At 38.3% G+C, this 22,290-nt stretch overlaps 1 pseudogene; it reads left to right on the forward strand.

Moving 5' to 3' along the window:
• The first annotated feature begins 976 nt into the window (after positions 1 to 976).
• Positions 977 to 22,080, forward strand: LOC113117242 (rho guanine nucleotide exchange factor 10-like; annotated as a pseudogene).
• Positions 22,081 to 22,290: the final 210 nt, after the last annotated feature.

The raw sequence follows: 22,290 nt of genomic DNA on the forward strand, positions 1-22,290 counted from the left end.
GTCAGTAAGTGTAAAACATGCTGCATTGTGGGTAAATAATAACCAGCCAAATGTATACAGAAATGTACTGAGTAAAGGTGCAGTCAGCTCACAATGTGCAAGATTTCAATGGTTTTCAAAAATCCAGTAAAATTAGTTACAAATCAAGGAAAATAACCCTGCTACAACAATCAATTTATTGTGTTACAAAAGACGAAATCATTTTAACTGCCACAGATGCTCATCATTGTGTCCTTTGTGTCTCATTCTTAAAATATACTGTTTTTGTCCTTCACAGACTACTGACAATCTGTACTAGGGCTGAAGGATAAAATCTTCTGTGTGTCTGTAGACAAGAAGTTTTTAGTGCACACAGTGTGTCATTCAGTTCAGAGCTTCATACTTCCCAGTTAAACATGGATCAAATGGTTGGAAACATTTAAGGAATGCTCTTTTTAATTAGTGAAACTTTCCAGTTCCCCTCAGTTTTACTGCATTTCCTTCCTCGGGAGCTGCTGTGCTTTCAGGAATCCGAGGCCTTCTAGCCTTTTCTTAGATGCGTTTGTGTCATACGGGGGAAGAGCTCTCTCATGTGCGACTGCATTGTTTGACTCCATGCTTGTCCGACTCACTTTGCATCAGAGCACAGGAGAGGACAGGATTTGCTCAGATTGCTGGCAATTTGCTTAGCAAATAGCCACACCGCTGGAGCACGGGGCTTCTCCACCCACAGTGATCTGCTCCGTAAATAAAGGCTATAGATTACTAGCTTTTCAAGCTTGCTGAACATAGCCTGAAGCTCATTGGTTCAATTCACAATTTCACATTTAAGCAAAGATTTCTTTTTGTAGCCAATCAACAGTTTTTCTCTAGTAGAGGTTGATATACAATCGAGCTGTTTAGGGTTGAATCATATCGTTGTTATTGGATGTAAAGTGGCAAATCCTTCCTGAAGGAATCTGCAGGGAAAATGGAATTTATGACGGGGGGACTTTGACACAGTGGGAGAAAGAGACAAAAGTGAGAGAGAAAACTCTTTGTTTGCTTGATATTTATTGGGTTGTTTTGTTGTGCTAATAGAGTTGGGGCAGATGGTGTTTTGTTGGGTGATCTAACACTGTGGTCATGCAATACACTCGGGATCCATTTCTGTTAATTGTTAGAGCTTCTATGTCCATGTATGATAGTATTTTTTTTTTTGAGTTTTCTGTGAAGGTTTACTGAAGCCTTGATGTCTGCTTTGCAGTTCTTTTGTTACCATGGTGACCCTCAGATAACAGGAAATCATGGCTGTTATGTTGGAGTACATCATCCTTAATTTCTCATCTCCTCATCCTCCGTCTTTAATGTCTAACCCAGCAGGATTTAGACTGGCTTTGACCTACCTGTGTGTGTTTGTGTTCTTATTGGGCGTGTTGCTGGAGGTCACAGAGTTTGGTTAAGGTCCATATTTAACACATTTCAAGCTGTTTTATAGGAGAAAATAGATGGATGGCATGTGGTTTTTGCTCTTCCAGGTAATTATTTAGTGGGTTTTTAAAGTGCACTTCTGTAAGTCTAACTGGGAATTAAACTTTTGACCCTGAACAGCAGCCTAAACTATCTTTTCAGACTCATACTTAAAGGAACACTCCACTTTTTAAAAAAAAATAGGCTCATTTTCCAACTCCCCTAGAGTTAAACAGTTGAGTTTTGTCATATCAGCCCAGAAAATTCTTAGCCTTAGTACACAATGTAACTACAGAAGAGTCCAGTTTTAAATAGGAAAAATATAGAACCTCTTTGGTAATTTTTGAGCGAGATGCTAACGGTCTAATCAGATTCAATGATCTATGCTAAGCTAAGCTAAAAGTGCCAGTGCCAGACCCAGAGATCGGCTGAATGAATGTGAAAATGGTAAAACTCAACTGTTTAACTCCAGGGAAAATGAACCGATTTTTCTTTAAAAGTGGAATGTTCCTGTAATTCATTTATTCTATGACCTTAAGGCATGTATTATGATAATATGTGAGATGGTTACATGTACAGTCATTTCTAAATCAATATTCCTCAAAGTTGTCATGAAACGGATCACTTAAACTTAGCCTCTTTTTATTTATTTATTTACAAATTATAATAAACTCACAATCAGATTAGACTCCATCCAATCAACATCTAATGGTTTGAATCAAGTCACACCCTATTTTTTTTTTATTCTCGCTTCCAAGCCTACTGTAAGATACATTTTTGATTTTTAACAGAATGCTGTTTACTGTAAAAATTACATAATGTAAACTGAATTATGAAGGTTTGGTCTTACACATTCCACAGATTTGTCTTAAAAATGAAGTTCGATATATGTAATGAGGCATGTCTGTGTATGTTACACTAACTAACAGATTTCATTCTCTCAGACGTGTCTGGATTGATACAGGAAACTGCAGACTGGCAGAAGCCCTGGAGCCACATTTAAACAGCAGGGTTTTTTCCTCGCCTGAGGAAATAATATCATTTTATAAAAAAATAATAATATCATTTTATAAAAAAAAAACCCTGATCATCAGTAATGAATGGCTGTTTCAGTGTTGATTGTTTCACAGCAGCGGTAATGTGGTCTGCAGGATTTACAGTCTGTTGATTCATCAGAACAGAGAAGGAAATCTCAAGACCGTCATGTAGGAGTGAATTTATATTCCACTGCGGCCTTTTCTAAAGCCTCAGACCTCTGAAGCGTGTCATTTAACGCTCCCTCTTGTTAACTACCTGTCATTTGAGTGAAAGATTGTCATGGTGTCATGATACTCTGAAGGCAAATGTGCTATGTTAGTGTTGATCCTTAAATGAGTGTTTCTGTCCATGTGGCTCTGATGTTTGTGTTGTTTCGCACAAGTGGGTTATTATTACAAGCTTCACACGCTCTGTCATAGGTCTGTTTCCTTTCGGTTGGTGTGTGTGTTTGCTCTTTTCCCTCAAAGCACAGTTTATCAGAAATATGTTAAGAGATCGGCCGGACGTACCATACATTTGTATGGGTATTTTAAGGTAAATATAAAAACCACAGACAACTTTTTTTACTTGCAGATTGCAACAACTGTCAACTTAACAAGCAGCATACATGATTTTCCCACCCAAAGTTAGATAGACATCTGTTCTTATTTTTTTCATATCTCATTGGTGTTATGACGTTGTAGTCTGTGGGGTGTGAGAGAGAAAGATAAGCTTCAAAGAGAGTGTAGACTAAACAGAGCATTTTAGACCAGTGACAGACTGTGTCATGAGTGTCAGCTGCAACAGGCAAGTTCTGGAAGTAAAAAATGCCTTTCATCTTCTCCATAGAGAAATATCTGTACACTAACTGTCACTTTTTTGAATTATTGAAAAAAGTGTTATGCTTTTTGTCTCTTGTGCTTTAAAGGCTACATTTATTTGGGGAAAAATACAGTAAAAACAGTAATATTGTTAAATATCATTACATTATCTATTTGAAAATATTGTAAAATGTGATTTTTATTCCTACATGGCAAAGCTGAATTTTCAGCAGCCATTACTCCAGTTCAGTCTTCAGTGTCACATGACAGAAATCTTTCTTTTGTGGAAGCCAAATGTTTTTTGGAACCAGTGCTGTTGAAACTGTAGTAGGCAGTCACTTATTGTTTTGCTGTGTCACTCCAAATGTTTCAAACGACTATCAGCAAAACAGATTTTCTTTTCGTCATGTTTGTTAGTGACTCATGAGTCGTGGCGTGTAGAATGTACTAAGTACTGTGATGGTGGGAGAACAGCTTGCATGTCTGTGCCAGGATCTTATTGTCTGTGATAATACAGTCGTGCGTCAGTCAGTCCCTGAGGGTCTCACACACAGCAGCCTCATTCAAAACTCCTCTATTCCACAGAATGACTTCACCCTTCTACTGACCCTCATCTGGAAACACAGTTGAGAGGAAAGATCTGTGTGTGTGTGAGAGAGAGAGGGATACAGAAAGAGATAAAGGGTTTTTTCTGTCCCTCACTGTCACATACAGGAGGGGGGTCGCTCATGTCTGTGCATGAATGTACGTTTCCAGTTTGGATGTAATAAGTGGGCCAACAGTGACGAGCTGTCCCTCCACTGTATCACGTGACACTTGATTACATATCTGACTTTGACATACTGTACAGTGTCGCTTGCTAAAAGAGCGGTGAGGAATTTTTAGACCAGTGTTTTCTGCTGGAGTACTTTTCTGCATTAACACATCATATCAGTGCAAATGTAACAAACAGGGAAGAGTATGAGAGTCATCAGGGATGAATATGATTGAGGTAAGTCAGCGCAGATGTGATGGCTTGGTAAATTGTGATTTGCCCCTAACTGACACCACTGGTCGACCCGTTATGTCGGTGTTGGGCTGATATATAGGACTTGGTTCTACATAGTTGTTGTTAATTGTATAGAATTAAATTGGAAAACGAATACAAACTTGCAGCTGATTGTATGAAAGGGCCGGGTTTTGAGAAGACTAAATGTTTGGAGAAGTTAAGCGTATTTCACTTGAAGATTGAGGTCAAAAAAAGAAAAGAAGAAATGAACTAGGATAAAAAAAAACATACATTTACAAAATTGAATTTATATTTTATGCTCACTTTAACCAGTTTGGAATAATCTTTTATTTTTGCATTTAAAAAAAAAAGTATTTTAACAAAACTGCTTTAACTTTCTATTAACATTTCTATTAACATTGATATTGTCTCCAAAAGTTTATATAAATGTAAATATTATATTTATGTATATACTGCATTTCGTTGCCTTGTACCTACATGTGCAGTGACAATAAAGTTGAATCTAATCTAATCTAAATATGCACACAAATAATATGGACAACTTTAATGGTCTTTTTGGAGTTTGTTGAGCCCTGATCATCACTGTGAACTACCATTGAATGGAAAGAGCTACATAACAATTATTTAAGAATATCGACTTTTGTGTTCCCTGGAAAATATGACATCAAATGGGATTTTAACAACACAAGGATGAAATATCATAGTACAGTTGTAATTTTGAATGATCGATTGCTTTAGCTGTGAGGTCATACTTGTGCGTATTTGTGTGGGTGAACTCTGTCTGCTGTCTCTCTCTCTGCTCCTGTAGGTTTGTGAGAGTTGGTGAAGGATCTTTCCCTGATCATCAGTGTGTGTCTCAGAAGAGTGTGTTCAGCATGGACATGGAGGATTTCCCACCTCCTCCACCTGACCGTAAGCAGCTCTCTCCTCTTACAGCTGAGACACACATACTGAGTTTACTTTGACAGATAAGTGTGTAAATGCAAAAGGTGGTTAAAAAATTTTGCCACAAAAGGAACGGTTCATTTTAAAAGCGTTTAAAAGCTAGTTTTACTGACCAGTGTCATGGTCATGTTCACCCTCACTGTGTCAAATGCACTGGAGTATCATGCTTATGGGAGCCTGAAGGAACAGAGTAAACACATTCCATGGCTCAGCCACTAAGGAGCGTGTGGGTTGAAGAGTGGAGGAACGCCAGAACGATTGCTGGGGAGGTGAAAAAAGTCATCCGAAAACAGAGGCTCTGTCTTGATGCAGAGAGAATGACAGCTGAGAGAGAAAGATTAGTTTAGCTGATTAAATTACTGCTTTAATTTAATGGATAGTTTACCCAAAAATGGCTGTCCACTGCTCAGGGTGCGTGTTCACGGTGTGTGTGTGTGTGTGTGTGTGTTCACTGCTGTGTGTGTGCACTTTGGATGGGTTAAATGCAGAGAACAAATTCTGAGTATGAGTCACCATACTTGGCTCTATGTCACATCACTTTCACTCATGTGAAAAAATTAAAATGCTAAAATGACAAAAATTGGATATATCAGTAGACCACTATTCAGTAGAGCATTTCATTTCCATTAAAGGTTAATTTTTAGTCAGCAAATTGGTATTCGTTTTATGATTCTACACTGCCTCTAGCACTGAGATCTTTGCTGAAAACAGCTAATCTAGGAATCAAAGCATAAGCATTGTAAGGAATGAGACCCATTCAGCTGGTGTTAAAGTTTAAACTAAAACTGCACACTTTCCACATTATTTTAAAGCTCTTACTGCATAAATATTCACAGTCAGTCATCTTTGCAAAGATATGGAAACTCCCTCGTGCTTTATCTGTCTCTTACTCCATTTATTAGCACAGAGAGCTGATAAAGCCACTCTCTCTGTTCATGCCTCAGTGACTTTCCTCAGACTAGTGTTTTTTCCCATCACACCGTTCAACAAAAAAAGCTCATCTGAAGCCCCTCCACCTTTCCTTGTTAAGTGGATCTCTGCATACCTTTTCTGCCCTGTACTCCTTTACCAGATTCTCAGTGTCAAAAGGGTCAGGTCATAGTTTGACCTCAGGCTGTGTTTAAACTTTGCTGCTGTTTTAACATGGAGTCAGATTATCCTTTTTTGTTTTGTTGTAAACTGTTCATTCTCATTGCTGAATTTGTTGGGTGCTCGGAGATTGTTTTGTTTGAATGCGATTGTCATGTGTAGCTTGTAAGACATGCAGGGACTCCCCATCTGATCACATCCCATCTGTTAACAAGTAACAGTGGTAAACCAAACTACTTTAAGATGGGTTCACACTGTATAGTTTTTTTGCCCCAGTGAGGTGTTTGCTACAAGCCAATTTTCATTTTCACTTTATTTTTATTTTGTTTTAGGAAATTGTGTAGAATTTAACCATATATTCAAACACTTTTATATTTTATAAATGGTAAAGATGAGCAAAGGACGGCTGTGAAAATAAATCTGCCTCGTTGTTCTTTTTGATCTTTCATTTGGAAAAATCACAAAACGGTTGAAAGTTGTGAGAAAATCGCATAAAGAAATAATTGTTGGCCACAATTATTGGAACCCCTAGAAATTTTTATGAGTAAATTGTCTCTGGAGTATATTCCCATTCATATTTAAATAAATTTAGCAGACCAGGGTGACCAGGAGCTTGAAATTGTCCAGCCATGACATCCTGTTCCACAGGATTATAAATATAAGGAACACAAAGGCCAAATTCCCTTAGTCATCCATCACAAGCAGTGAAACCAAAGAATATAGTGATTTGCGGAACAAGATTGTTGAGCTTCACAAAATAGAAAGTGGCTGTAAGAAAAGAGCTAAAGCATTGAAAATCCCCATTTCCACCATCAGGGCAATAATTAAGAAGTTCCAATCAACAGAAAATGTTTATATCTATAGTTTATATCTGTATCATGTCTATATCATCCTAATGCACAGTGTTTGACTACACTGTTCAGATACATGGCATCATGGATTCTATCAAATACTAATAGATAAAAAATCAAACTAAAATCCTGACTGCCTCTGTTAGAAAGCTTATAATAGGCCATGGTTGTATCCTCCATCAGGACAGTAATCCAAAACTAATTTTTTAAATCAAATATTTTATATATTTATATATTCATTTATTTCCACAAAAAAAAACCCCCAGCAGTTGATATTTTGCATGTAAGTGCTTTGTAACTGCCAGTTTTGTTCTATGATGTAAAAAATCTTTCATGTTCCCGAAACTTTGTGGCAACAACCCAAAGACGTGCACCTGGCTCTTAATGGCTTATAATGAGAAGTCAGCTGAGGAAATTGGTCTGTCAAGGTTGTTTTTGGATAGCCTGAAATGGGAGGACAGCGTATTTTCACTATGTTTGGAATCTCTGCTATTCCAGTGTGCAACCTTGTACCAGTGCGCCATGGTGGATTTATTGACTTTAAGAGATAACTTTCCATCAGCGGAAACATGGTTTCCTGGGCAGAGGTCCAGAGTCATTCACTTTTACCACTCCTCTCATTATCCCTGTGAGAGGAAAAACAAACATTATTTAAGACTCCATGTAATGAATTTGAGTGGTTAAGAGATTTTACTGTCTGCATATGCAGTCTTGTTTTATAAATAAACTGTCTGTAAAACTCTGTAGCAGGCTTAATTACTGTAGTCTAATATAATGGCCACTGTGAGCACTTCAGCCCTGCAAGGGAGGCTGCGATTAGATGGGCGATCCAGAGCTGAATGGAGGAAAAGGACTCTCACATTACTCGCATTTCTAAAGAGTGAGTCACTGGGTCAAGAGAATCCATGAACTGCCAAGTGTTTGCTTCATAATGGCCTCACACCGTCAAGGGCTCCCTCCCTGTCTCTTCTCTTATTCCTCGGTCTTCCATTCTTGGATGTCTTTCATCCATACAGTAAGGCTGCAAATCAGTTTTTAAAGGTCCCGTTTTACGCGCTTTTTTGAAGCTTTGATTGTGTTTACAATGTGCAATATAACATGTGTTCATGTTTCGCGTGTAAAAAAAACACAGTATTTTTCACACAATTCACCTATCTGTATACCGCTGTTTTCACTGTCACAAAAACCGGGCTGATGACTTCCTTGTTCTATGAAGCCTCTCCTTCAGAAATACGTAACGGGTTCTGATTGGGCCAGCGGTACCGGTGTTGTGATTCGACAGCAGCTGAGAGCAGGCTGCCCTCCTGGTAACGTGATTGGGCTAGAACGCACGTGCTGGAGATGTATTTATAGTCACAGGAGCATTTTTATTGACGAAATGCGCATGAAAACTGCATTTGTCTTTTTGCACAGCCCTAACAATCTAGTTAACAAAGCTAAACAGCGTTACCCTTTGTGTAATAAGTTACAGAAACTGTTAAACGCACCAACTTATATAAAAAAATACACTTACCGGTTGTGGTCCATAAACAACGCCTTCTCCAGACAAAGAGGGAACTGCTCCATCTTTCAAGAATAATCTTTGTGCGAATCCGGCATTAAACTGATTGAGATTGAGAAAGTTGTCCTCAGCAAGCTGTCCTCAGCAAAATGAACTGCACATAGTTTTACATGTGCATTATAATGTTCGGGAACCGAGTTAAACATAAATTGTAACCATTAATCTCAAAGTACAGCGTTCCTGGGAAGCCCAAACAAAAAGCCCTTTCACACATACAGACTTTTCCGGAAAATTACTGGCAAATTGCCATAAAGAGATCATGTGTGAACAGGATCTTTTCAAAAATACTGGTAAATTAGTTCTGGAAATTTACAGGTATGAGAAGTTGTAACATTACCAGTAAAATTCCGGAATTCTGCTATGTGTGAACGCAAAAGGAAAATTACCGGTATGAGCACGTACGAGTTCAGAACGCTGTGACGTAAGACATCTACTCCGGACCAATCATAACAATGTGACACATTCACGCACTGTTTAATAAAATAAAATAAAAGTCATCCAACTGAAGTGACAGTGAAATAAAAGTTTGTTTTTAAAGCGGCCAGCACAGAGAGTTGATCATAGCCTATGTTTAATCAGTTTAGCCTTCTCAAATCATCACGAATTGTCTAAAATAAAAGCTAAAGATATAAAACAGTTCAAGCATTTAACGATGTTTTAACGTTAGACCCAGATACGCTATATCGAATATTTTGTGCGGAGAGTGCAAGATAAAGCACGCTTTTTTGGGACATATAGGTGCCAGCACGATGATAAAATAAAGAAAAATGCTTTCTGCCGTCTCGTCTTGAACAGGAGAGCTTACAAAAATAAACCGAAACTCAGCGAATACATGCCTCACAGACATGATAAATATATCTATAGAAAGCTTTAAATTACTACTTAACGAAATAATAAAAACAAACAACAAAAAATCTCAATACAATCATAATCCGTTTAGGAGGCGCGTCTAATGAGGAGATGACGAGTCAGGCAACTTCATCCTTGGGACACAGACTCAGAAAACACTAGTTTATTAGTAAATAATTCAAATATATTTTTACTATTTCTCTCTGTCACATTCATGGTAATTTTTCCGGTGCTTTGGGACATCTTTTGAACTCAATTTGAACGCAGAACTGTTTATCTGTGCTGATAGACTAATTGACATGAATTTGGATCAGCATAAGCTTTGTGAACGCACCTTTTCTGCAATGTTGGTCTTACAGACTGCAATTTACAATCGCAACTTCTTGTGCTATTAATCCTTTCAAGCCGATTTTCACTAAATTGGTCAGCTCCCGACAGCATCGGGTGTTTTATTAATGGTGAGTAAAATTATTCAAACCAGTCGTCTGTCTCTGTAACAAAAGCAGTTGCATGAATACTAAAGTTTGAAACCAAAAATGAAACCATCAACAGAAATACTGAACACGTATTACCCTCCTTGTTTAAAAACACAAGCGCAGCTGTTTAGAGATTAATGACGTCAAAGAATTTACCGGTATTTTGGAATGGATGTGTGAATGATGCTTTTCCGGAAAAAAGACGGAATGTCGTTGACTGTGTGAACAGCGCATTTGTTAATTTACCTGTAAAGTCATTCTGGTAATTTTACGGAAATTTACTGGTATTACTGTGTGAAAGAGGCTAAAGATGATTGGACTCCAAGATAAAAAAAAAAAAAGCGTTTCAACGACATGGCGACAAAAACAAACAGCTCTTCCTTCTTCTGCGTCGGAGCGCAATAAGGCCATGCCCCCCGTTTGTGAATTCATGTGGGCGGTGGTTAGTCAAAAAAACTTTTTTAGTGACGTCATTACTACAGGAACTAGAGGGCTGTAGTCCAAACGGGTCGTTTTATGTAGGCGAATTCTGTTAAATAAAATATCTCGTTTGGCATTGAACTTTGAGCTTTAGAATTTTACATATATTATTTATACTCTAACAACAACATTACACACTAACTAAAGTTTAAAACATGGAATCACGAAGAAGGGGACCTTTAAGGGTTTTTTTTTTTTTTTTTTTTTTTTTTTTTTTTTTTTTGCTGATGTAAGATCATTAAAGACCAATTCAGACTCAGACAAAGCTTCCCTTAAAGGGACAGTTCAGCCAAAAATGAAAATTCTGTCATTTACTTACATTCATGCTGTTCTAAACTTTTTAATCCATTAAACTGTTTAATCTTACACAAAAATGCAATTATTTCTAGAATTTAGAACATTTTAAATTAGAACAATTCCAACATTTTCCACTTTTTTTCTTGCATTAAAAACAGTTTTTAAACCAAAAACAAGTTTTCAAGTTTAAAAAGAAAACAAAAGCAAACAAAATACAACAACCAAATCAATAGTTATGTGATTAACAGACCACAAAATAGACCACAATATAAGTCATTCCACAAAAGAAGCTGAATCATACAGGTTTGAAATTACAAAATTGTGAATAAGTGATAACAGAATTACCATTTTTGGGTAAACGTTCCCTTTTAAATTTAGTCTAAGCCTGTTTTGTGATGGCAACATATAATGTACAAACCAAACCACACAAGTAAGAAATATTTGATTAATCTATTTGAATTTTAGTTATTTCTCTCTGTCTTTTGTTCTCTGGTCCCAGTAGTCATGTTTCCTCTTCAGTCCTGTGGAAAATACGCAGTGTGCTTTTTTTGACCCTGTTTCCTTTCATCGTGTGTGTGTGTGTGTGTGTGTGTGTGTATGCTTCCTGTACCCCAGTTTTGCTGTTTGGTTTTGTTTCACTGTTTGTGCAATGTGTAACTCTAAGAGGAACTTTGAGAAAAGGGTTCTTGTGCTTAACCTAAAATTAGAATTTTCTCTTAAAAATCTGAACATGTGTCTTTGTGAACCCTGGGTTGGCAGAGAGGAAGGCGGGGACAGACCTCAACCACAACATACTCCATTCACAGACTGTCAAATTTTTCTAATTGATAGTTTATACCATACTCAACATCAGTAAAAACAATGCAATGGAAACAGCAAACACTTCCATCTCTTTCTCTCTCTTTAGTGTTGGATGACGAAGATGAAGGTGAGAAGTTTGAGTTTGACGACAATGGTGATGAAGCCCCCGAGGCAGAACGGCCACCGCCTGAACCTGAGGGAGTCGTCATGCCTCCACCCTGCTCATCAACAGCCAGGGACGCACCCGTAAATGGAACAAGTCCAAACCCAGAGAACTTACTCACCGCAGAGGCTGATCTGCCCCCTCCACCTCAGGACTGCCCCACTAATAACAGCCCTTTGGCACATGCACCCTTCCCACAGTGTGATCTACCACCTCCTCCCATAGAGCTGTGTCAGAATGCAGCAGAACGCCAGGACAGACTCCCTCCTCCACCATCAGAGGGCGCCATTGGAGCTGCTGTTGACAGCAACCAGGACAGTAAGTTTACATGTAAGCACAGATATTAAGATTAATTATTTTATCTATGAAATTGATTTTAAGATGAATTCGTTAAGTCTGCTTTCTAAAGATAGAAATCACAAGATTATGATTATTTTATTCTATTGACAAAAAAAAGAAAAAAAGTCTTAATCTCAGATATGCTTTAATTTAACAAAATCCTGTCATTAATATCTCACCCTCATGTCGTTCCAAACCCGTAAGACGTCTGTTAAGCTTCTGACCCTCCATAGACAGCAACACAAATGACTAATACAAGGCCCAGGCCCAGAAAGGTAGTAAGGACATCGTTAAAATACACCATGTGACATCAGTGGTTCAACCAAAACAAATATAACAACTTTATTCAACAATTTCTACTTTTCTGTGTCAGTCTTTGACACACGTTCATGAGAGTACCATGACGCATTGTAAACAAGGCGAAGTGAAATCCAGGGTCTATGTCAGAACGCCTTCTCCTGCGTCAGCACCTCCACACGCATGATACTCTTATGAATGTGTGTCGAAGACTGACGTGGAAGGGAAGAAACTGTTGAAATAAAGTAATCATTTTAGTTTTCTTTGCAAACAAAATATTCCCGTTGCTTCATAACATTGCAGTTGAACCACTGATGTGGCAACATGGACTATTTTAATAATGTCCTTACTACCTTTCTGGGCCTTGAACATGTCAGATGCATCGCTGTATATGCAGGCTCAGAGAGCTCTCGGACTTCATCATTAATAGCTTGATTTGTGTTCCGAAGATCAAAAAAGGTGTTCTGTATTTTTGTAACGTTTTTAATGATTTTCTTTAGTAAAATAAAAATATTAAAGGAATTTAATTTTGTAAAAAACAAATTTTTTTTTTTAATACATGAAAATATATAGTACTTTTTTGTGCATACTGTACATAATGAAGGGGCAGGGGTTTGTCTAGAAAATATGCTTAGCCCCCCAAACAGTGTAGACTGATCAGAGTATAGCATCTGTGAGTGCATTTAAAATCTCACACGCTGATGTCATGTGCTAATCGACAGCGTAGCTCCACTTGAAGTAGAACACACCTACTCACTGTCTGGTTCAATGACTATTAATCTCTGTATGAGACGTCATTGGCACCAGCACCGCTTAAAATAGAAATCGTTATGTTACGTTTCTTCGTGTTGTTTCAAAAACTAAAGGCACAATCACTTTCCCAAATAGTCTGCAGTAATGTGGAAAACGCTAAAATGTGGGGTTTTAATAATGTTAGGAATTTTAAGATGTAGAATAGTAGTCACCTGTTTGTATCAAATTAACAAACATTTTTGCGTGGTAGTCTTATATACAGATCAAGACTACCAGCATCAAAAAATAAAAACAAATTATAATTTTAATTATTTATTTATTAGTATTGTTTTTATTATCATTTTATTAAAAATATTTATTTTTCATTTGCAATGTCCAAGAACAGCTTCACCTTTTAAAAGATTTTGTCTTTAATCAGATGAGAATATGGCTATTAAATATACTGTCTGTGTAATATTGATTATTTCTTTATTTATTTTTAGACAGAATTTTGTGGGGGAAAAAATGAAAAGGGGACAAAGTCAGGCGCAGCAACACATTCAAGGTGTCTTCAAGAAGAAACAATGTCAAAGACAGGTAGATACAGTGCAGTGCAGGTCAGAGCCAATCCACCAGGCAGGGCCAAGTTGGTGCGCAAATTAGCAGCCCTTAACCTGGTAGCACAGGTCAGAGAGGGTAGTCAGAGACTACACCAGCAACAACACAAACAGTTTTTACAAAAAGTTAACAAGACTCACACACACAGTCTGTTTAGACAATAAAAGAAGTTGAGAACAATTGTTGTCTGTTCAGTGGGTTTTATTTATAAAAAGAGAGATGAGTTGTCCAGGCACTTGTGCAGTTCCATTTTTATGTCATCCTACTTGTGTTGGGACAACACTGAGTACATCCATGGCATGAATCATGACAATTATTTTTTTTTACCGCATACTGTTATCAATTCCACCACTACAACAGATTTGTGTATAACTGCCTGGAAATCAAATCTACTGCCATTTTGGTGGCAGCCCACTGCATCCAATTGCTTTTTTAAAATTCTTGCATGGTTTCTGAGGTTACATCTGTCTCTTTCTTTCCTTCAGTCTTTTCTCTTTCTCTCTAGCTGTTAATGTAGGTGATCTTCAGTTATTTCTATCAGAAATCCCTCCCACATGAGATAATATCAATTAACAAAGCTTATTCACTAGAATAGCTGCATAAACTGAGATTTCTGTGTATTTTCCTATGGAAATGCAATTTTCACTTTCCTACAAGACTTCCTGATAAGTCACTGTACTTTCTGATCAATAGTGAACAGAGGTGCCGGTGTGGTTACCACCTCTGCGTCCAACTCCAAGCTCAAAGTCAGCCCCTACTCTGTGATTGACATCGCTCCTGTCCAGCAGCAGTTGCTGTCAGAGCAGAGCGGCCCTCCCTCCTCTCCCCCAGCCATTGAGAGTGAAAGAGGCGTTCAGGATGTACTCAGTAGCCCTGGGTTGCCCCCTGGGTATTCAGTGCCAGTACCCTGTGGTTATGCAACGCCCTCAAATGTGCCGGTGATCCCACCAACCTACACCACCCCAGTTATCATCCGACACTTCTCTATGGATGAAGATGGTAAAAAGAGAGATTATTCCCACCTGTTTCCATTTCATTCATTCTCTCCATTGGTCTGGTTGGAATAGGGGTTCACCATCACCATACATATCCTCTCTCTTTTTACTTTCCTTGCTCTCACCTAATTTCTCTCATGCGCTCTGTCTCTTCTTTTTCGGAAGTTTTGCCATGAGGAAGTTGGGATAATTTTAGCTGCGGCTTTGTCTGTGATGAGGTTTCCTGTTTTCTCTAAAATGTGACCGTAGCCTGAATGTTAACTACATTTTACATGAGTATTCTCTAATATGTTTACAAACCATTTCTAACATTTCTAGTTCAAGTAGTAGTATTATCATAAATAATAATAATAAATCAAATCAAAGGTTTCTTCAAAGAAGCCGCTCTAAATTAGAATATATAGATTCATGTGCACTCTATATATAGATTTATTCATCATTATTTTTTACATTTTAAACCAATTCAAAGGTATGCTCAATTTATAATTGTAATTTCATGCATTAAAGCTTAATCCTTTAGGTACAAAGTTTGTACAGTTATGAGAAGCATACAGTACATCCAGGCAAGTTCATCTAGACTGGTATTGTAGGTAGTGATGAGGAGGTGTGTTGAAACTTGTGAATCAATTGTTTATTGTGTCCTGCAGTGACTGTGGTGGGAGCAGGAAATACTCCAGTGCACAGGTTAGTGAGACCGCACAGATGTTCAGTTCTGCTTTACTTCCTCTGAGATGTTGAATGCTTATTAATGTCCCTCTGCTATATGCAACTTTTTGTACTATGAAGTACTTTTAGGGTTTTTTTGTGTTTGTATACTCATGTACAAAATAGTTTGGACTTCATATTGTTGTAATACTGCAGTGGCAACACAAAGGGAAGTGTTTATGAATATTAATTCCAAGTGGCATGTCCAGTGTTTTCAGTGAAGAGTGTCCAGTCATCAGAGAGGAAGATGCTCTTACTAAGTGGGTGTCAGACCCAGCAAACACGGCCTGGATGGAGAGTAAGTTCTCAGCATTTTGCTAGGCTGATAAAATGCTTAGATTTACATGCAAATGTATGTATGAAGCCTTGTTTGCCTCATTTAGCTGTGTTTCCTGTTTCTGAAAAGAATCTCAGACATTTCCTTCCTTCTTGCAGAAACCTCCTTCAGAGGATTCGTTAAAACTTACTGTACACACACTTTGAGACCCACTACACTAGTGTGGTTTGGTTGGACTTGAGAATTGAGTTCTTTTTATTTATTTTAGGTCCGGATGAAGTGATTTATGATGATGTGCCAAGAGAGAACTCTGGATCAACAACAGGTGTGTTCATCTAGTCTTTATTGGGTGTATTTCTTCATGTTTATTTACTTAACAGCTGACAAGTTCATGTTTGGATGCAACCCAACATTGCATATTTTGTATCTGTTTTATCCTGCATGTGTTTTGTTTTTATAACTTCAGTTATTATTAATTACATACAAATTCAGATGTGTTGATTGATCCAGAATTGTTTTAGGGAATTGATGCATCTATAAAGCAATTTTAAAGCATTAAAATTAAATGTCAAATTAAAACAATTAAAGCATTTTCTCCACCCCTGTAGACTGGCTATGAAAATGTGAGAGATATGAAAACTGAGAGTAAAATCTGCTTGCTCAACAATAAGACGGTGTCATGTGACTGACAGCTCTGCTGTTACAGCTCATGAGGGATAGAATGGGGACTGTTATATGAACTGAATAATGTAAAAACTATGTGCACGTCAGACCCAGATGAGATGATCTATGATGATGTTGAGTTCGGGGAAGAGGGCGGCAGCAGCTCTCTGGACAACGGCTGGAGCTCCAGTGAGTTTGAGAGTTACGAGGAAGCCAGTGACACAGAGAACGGACATGGAGAGAATGGCCTCCCAGACGCTTTTGTCAGGGGCCGTACACCCAGCAGGAAAACTAATGTATGTATTCATACTGCTACCGTTTCTCTCATTATTTCTCTTATTTTTTCCTCTGCTGTTTCTTTGGCTTGAGCAGCAGATATGCAGAGTGATAGAAGTTTAGAGGTGTGTGTGTGTGAGTGTAATGAGATCTGATGCCTGGATTATAGGTTTTTCACATTTACCCACACTAATATTTCAAAATGGGAAAAAAAAAACTTAAATCTGCTTGTAATGGTTTTGGTTTTGTTTGTGTGTGTGTAGGCACTGATTTAGTAGAAGAGGATTATTTGAGTGAATAGAGTGTGTGTGTGTGTGTGTGTGTGTGTGCGTGCGTGCGTGTGTGTGCGTGTGAATGTGTTTATTTCAAAGTCTGGCCAAGGCATTGGTTTATTTCTGAAGTGGCAGAACAAATTTAGAGTCATTATTTTGAAACCGTCATTGAGAGAGGGATTTGTGGGAGTTTGTGTATGTGTGTGTGTGAGGTTTAAGATTCGTTTGTGAGGAAGTGCTCAAAATGAAACGTATTAAGGAAATGTATTTTTGTAAGTAAGATTTCTTAATCATATCTGTGGCGTGCCATCATTTGTAATCAGCAATAATTTTGTCCCATGACTCTCTATGCTTGCACAATCGTTATGTTATGTTCTGTAAAATAAGTAATGGAGTATTTTAGATTTTTTTTTTCAGAATTCATTTGATTTCACATTTTTGTAATGTTGGTTATTGGCCATTACAAGAAATAATTATTATAAATTATTCTGGAATTTTATTTTCTGTAAATGGAAAAAAACAGAAACAGCACGCCATGTTAACATTAGGTATATTACTGGAGTGAGATTCTGAACAGAATGAGGGAGTGAAGGAGTGATGTAACTCGTTCTCTGCCCCCCCGTTCAGCTGTCTGAAGATCTGGTGCGTTTGAAAGGGCACTATGAGAGAAAGATGCGAGATCTCATGGCAAGCACAGTGGGGACAGTAGAGCTACAGCAGCTTAAACACAAACATGAGCAAAAGGTAAAAGAACAAGAACGTGCATCTCCATCTCCGGAGGAGCTCTTTCTTCTCTGTGCTAGTCGTCCTGGTGGTGGGCTTCCTCTGTTTAACCCCCAGACCTCCGTCATCCCCACTAAACATCTCTTTGTGTCTCCATAGATGTAGCTGTTGTCATCTGTGGGGAGTGAATGTTGTACACAGTTTTTCTTCTCATTTATCCTCAGGCTTCGCATGTCTTTCTGTGTTTGAAAACAAGTTACAGTTTTGCTCTTCAGTGACTGCCACAGCAGGGCACTTATTAAATATTGGATAATGGGACTACTTTTGGAAAAATCTGAGTTCTGCAGATTTGCAGTTGCGGAGCTGCAGTTGCAGTCGCTGTTTCTCTTATTCATCCATCAGTTTTCATCATCTCTTATCCCTCATTTTACTCATCTGGTGTCAGTGTCGCTTAATCATTGTGTTTGGGTGCATGTTTTGTTGGGATCTTATGCTTTAGTTGGATAGTTATTCTCCATTGTGAATGTCTGGTAAAATTATATGAAATCTCAGGGGTGAATTCACTAAAGATTCGGGATGCTTTTGTCTGCAGCATTCCTTAAGCTAACTGTGCTAATATGAAACCGGGATTGCAGTATGTATGGATTCCTTTATAGAGTTTTTGTGTACTGTTACTTCAATTGCATAAGTTGTAATAATCTTTTCTCATTTTAAGTGAATTTTCCCCTTGTTATGTTAAGTGGTTGTAGTTCAGAGATGTTGCATGTGCTACAGATGCAGCGACTCGTAAAAGCAGCCAAAGATGGGACTAAAGATGGTCTGCAGAAAACCAAAGACGCAGTGAGAAAGGGACGATCTTTCATCCACACCAGATCTCTCTGTCATGGTAAGAGCACAGTACTACATCCTCCAGCTTACTTAATCCACAAATGGTTGATTAAAAGCCTCCTTCTGTTTAATTCATTTGATTCATCATCATTTCCTTAGAGAAGCAACCCAGCTGCTTTGATGAAGAGTCAGATCTGTTCATCGAGGTGGAGTGTTTTAATGTGGACCCGGTGCTGGGACCTGCACCTGATGGGCTCTCTCAACCCCAGGTACTGTCTCACACGGCCTTATCTGCCTTTTCTGAGTCATTTTTTCAGTTACTTTTAATTAACTGTTGACAAGGGTTTTTATATACAGTACTGTTCCAAGGTTTGGGGTTAGTATTTTCTATTAATATTTATTCAGCAGGCATGCATTAGTCAAATGTGACTTTTAAGACCTTCACGTTATTAAAGATTTCAAGATTGCAAGATAATCAGATAATCCTGAAAAAAAAAAAACATCATGGTTACCACAGAAATATTAAGCAGCACAACTTTCAACACTGATAATGGGACAAAGCACCAAATCAGCATATTTAGAATGATTTCTGAAGGATCATTTGACACTGAAGACTAGAGTAATTCAGCTTTGCCAATACAGAAATAAATAACATTTGAAAATGTATTCAAATGGAATAAAGTTATTTAAAATTGAAATAACTTTTCACTGGGTTGTTGTTTTTACTGTTTTTGTTGCCTTGTTGTGCAAAAGAAACAACTAAATCTTATTGATTCTAATCTCTTGACGAGTAGTGAATGAAGTAATTTCTTTTAAATAATGCATATATTTTCTGAGTGTGACTAAAGTGCCCCTGTATGCTATTTTTATGTGTGCATGAACAGGTGATGAGGAGATGCATTCTGGAGATGATTCTAGAGAGTGAGAAGAATTATCTGGAAGCTCTGAAAAGAATTTTAGAGGTTTTTACTCTTTTTGTCTGTTCTGGTTTACATTGCAGTGCAAATTAGTTTTTTACATGTAAAACATTTATTTTAGTTTCTGCACACATTAATTATCCAATAATGTAAACTCTTTTAACGTGCTTTACACCATAACAGCAGTATGAGAAGCCGCTTGCTGAGATTGAGCCTCGGTTACTAAGTGACCGCAAGTGCAAGGTGATGTTTTATCGGATTCGGGAGATCCTGCAGTGCCATGCCCTGTTCCAGATGGCACTGGCCAGCCGTGTGTCCGACTGGGATGAGCTAGAAATGATCGGAGATGTGTTTGTAGCATCGGTGAGATATTGCGCCTCTATGCCCCATCCTAACTCCTTTTCTAAACTTTTAATCACACACCACACCCTTTATCTGAGTTTCTACATGTACAAACCTTCTCCACCCATAACCAGCTGTTGTAAGCTGTGTGTGTTTGTGTGTCTAAAATGTATCTGCTACAGTAGAAACTGTAGTTCATAAAAAAGCATCATAGTTTCCACTGTCATAAGTATCAGTGCGGTCACCTCTCTTTCTGCCTCTTCTGCAGTTTTCTAAGTCCATGGTGCTGGACGCTTACAGTGAATATGTGAATAACTTCAGCTTGGCGATGGGAAGTGGTGCGGAAGGCATGTGCCGCTAAGCCCTGTTTCCTTGACTTCCTCAAGGTGAGACATCCCAAAAGAGTCCAGAATATTCCTGTAGTGCAGTAATTACATGTAAACCAGTTCTGCACGGTTCTTTTACATAATTCACAAAAATAAGCTTCAAGGCTTCGGTGATCTAAATCCCAAACTTTTGAACAGTAGTGTATGTTTGTGTTCATAATTCATTCTTGAGCTTTGCTGATTGTGTTTGTGTATAGCATCGCCAAGAGACCAGTAAAGACCGTCTGACCCTCTATGGACTGATGATGAGCCTATTCAGCGCTTCCCTCAGTTTATACTACTGCTGCAAGTGCGTCTTATCTCTCTCACACACACTCACACAAAGACTTTTTCAGTTCTATTAGTATTTTAAAAAGCACATGTGCTCCAGTGTATATATTAAAATATTTTTTAAAATCTAGACATCTCCAGAAGAGGGCGCCTCTTTCTTTCTGATCCGCATTACATCAACAGTTACTCTGATGTGGCAAAACTGTTTCAAAGATGCTTTGATTTTTATTTATTCAGTTTTTTCTGTTGATGTTCTTTCACTAGCTAACATCCATTATCTTTTGTGTAGGACATGCTAAAAAACACGCCGGTGGGTCATCCCGACCGTCTTCCGCTTCAGATGGCTCTCACTGAACTTGAAACCCTTGCCGAAAAATTGAATGAGAGGAAAAGAGAGGCAGATCAGCGCTGTGAGATCAGACACATCGCTAAGGCTATGAATGAACATTACCTCAGCAAGGTACTGCAGCCCCTCTGCTTCAAGACCTGTCCTCTGATTGATCACAATAGTAACATTGCACCTAAAAAAAAAAGTGTATGCATGTGTGTGGGGGTTTCGTTTAATTCGTTATTTAAGATTTGGAAGATTCACACAGTGCGTGTCTGATTTTAGTGAAGCCCTGCTGTCGCTGATATGAAGTCAGTAAGTTACTGAGCCAATCCTCTAAACAGAACCAGCTTGAATGCTCCACACCATCTGGGGCTCTGATATATTTTGCTAAACTTTGCACTGACTCTGTGACTTCTCTTTCATGTGGATGGATAGGTGTGTTCTTTTCTCTCTAAATTAAGTAAAGTCTAGCTTTTATGGTCTGCTTTAGCTTATAATAGAATATTATCAGTATTTTGCCATGATGTAATAAGTAGATGCTAATGTTTTTAGCATGTTTTATCTTCCTTTTTTTTCTTCCCTCAAATCAACCCTCAGACCAATTTTTGTGTGTGTGTCCAAGTTTAATTGATGAATGACTGTGATAAAGTAGGACCCTTAACTTTAAATTCCCAGCTCAGTCCTTTTATTGCTGCTTCTCTCTCCATCTATCTCTCTCTCTGTCTCTCAGCTGCTGAGCAGCGGCAGCCGTTATCTGATTCGTTCTGATGACGTTGTGGAAACTGTTTATAGTGATCGCGGGGAGATCATTAAGACAAAAGAACGACGAGTCTTTCTTCTGAATGATGTTCTCATGTGTGCCACCCCCAACCGGCGGTATGACTCGTTACACACATCCATTATCTGTAATAACTGTCAGTCAGAACTGTTTAGCACAACATCACTCCAGAAATCATTTAATTTCTTCATCTTTACAGTAAAACCTTCTTCCTCCACATAAATCTCTCCTCTGTCTGATTAAACAAGTTTTTGTCTCCTTCAGCCCCTCTCAGGATGGTGTGAATGTGGGAGCTGGAGGTGAAGGTGTTCCCTCAGGACAGCGCTTCCTGCTCAAGTGGAGCGTTCCTTTGAGTTTGGTTGAGGTCGTAGAGTTTGGCTCCAGTGAAGAGATGGGCGACTCCCGATTTCCACCCTCGCACTCAGGAGATAAAGTCGTCATTAATGCTAAACCTAGTAAGTTCCTGTTATGCAGACAAAAATATGTATGCAAACACAGCTACAGACAATTTGGCACAAAAGGTAGATAAGTCAAAGTCTGACTGAATATTGGTGCTAGAACCTTTTTTTTTTTGTATTACTGGAGGTCAAGGTCAAATGGTGGTTCAGGTTCTGGGTTGAAAACCCAACGTTTTCATATTCAAGCACTGGTTGGGCCCTGAATTACAGAGATTACTTCTCAGACCACAACTATGTCTTCGAATGAGGCTTTTTCCAGAAGGAATATAGCTGAAGATATTGTGCTTGAAGTTGTT

The sequence above is a fragment of the Carassius auratus genome, chromosome 17 (genome assembly GCF_003368295.1).
Source record: "Carassius auratus strain Wakin chromosome 17, ASM336829v1, whole genome shotgun sequence".
NCBI classification, from domain to species: domain Eukaryota; kingdom Metazoa; phylum Chordata; class Actinopteri; order Cypriniformes; family Cyprinidae; genus Carassius; species Carassius auratus.